Here is a 518-nt window from a genome sequence, read left to right as displayed (position 1 = left end):
CCGGGGAGATAGCTCAATAGAACAATCACTTCCCTGGCAAGCACAAGGGCCTGAGTTCAATACACAGTTCCACCAAAAAAAAAAAAGAAGAAGAAAAAAATCATTTTCTTTCTTCTAAACTTATAATTATATTCCTTGTCATATTTTCTTCAAGAAAAGTGGTAGGCTTATATATAAAATGTTTTCTTTAAAATCTATACCTATATCTATATTCATTTATGGAAGAGGGCAACAATATCTCTGAGGAGAAATTGAGGAAGTTTGCACGTGAAGGCATGGGAATCTGGAGGCTAGTCACTGTTAGTTTTGTCCTGTAAATGTTGTAAAATGCCCATATGCTCATGCAGCAAGACTCTTCCTGGAGTCTTGTCATCAGGACAGTAGACCATGTTTTTGTGAACACTCTAGCCTCTTTTATTCCTGGCACCAAACAAAAGACAGAAGGCTGATGCCATTAGAGTTCATTAGCACCGTGTTTATCTTGCCTTAAGGACAGAATGCCTAAAGGCCTGAAAGAA

The sequence above is a fragment of the Octodon degus genome, unplaced genomic scaffold, assembly GCF_000260255.1.
Source record: "Octodon degus isolate 3935 unplaced genomic scaffold, OctDeg1.0 scaffold00308, whole genome shotgun sequence".
In the NCBI taxonomy this organism is placed as follows: domain Eukaryota; kingdom Metazoa; phylum Chordata; class Mammalia; order Rodentia; family Octodontidae; genus Octodon; species Octodon degus.
The sequence above is the reverse complement of the archived record's forward strand: the minus strand, read 5'-3'. Positions refer to the sequence as shown.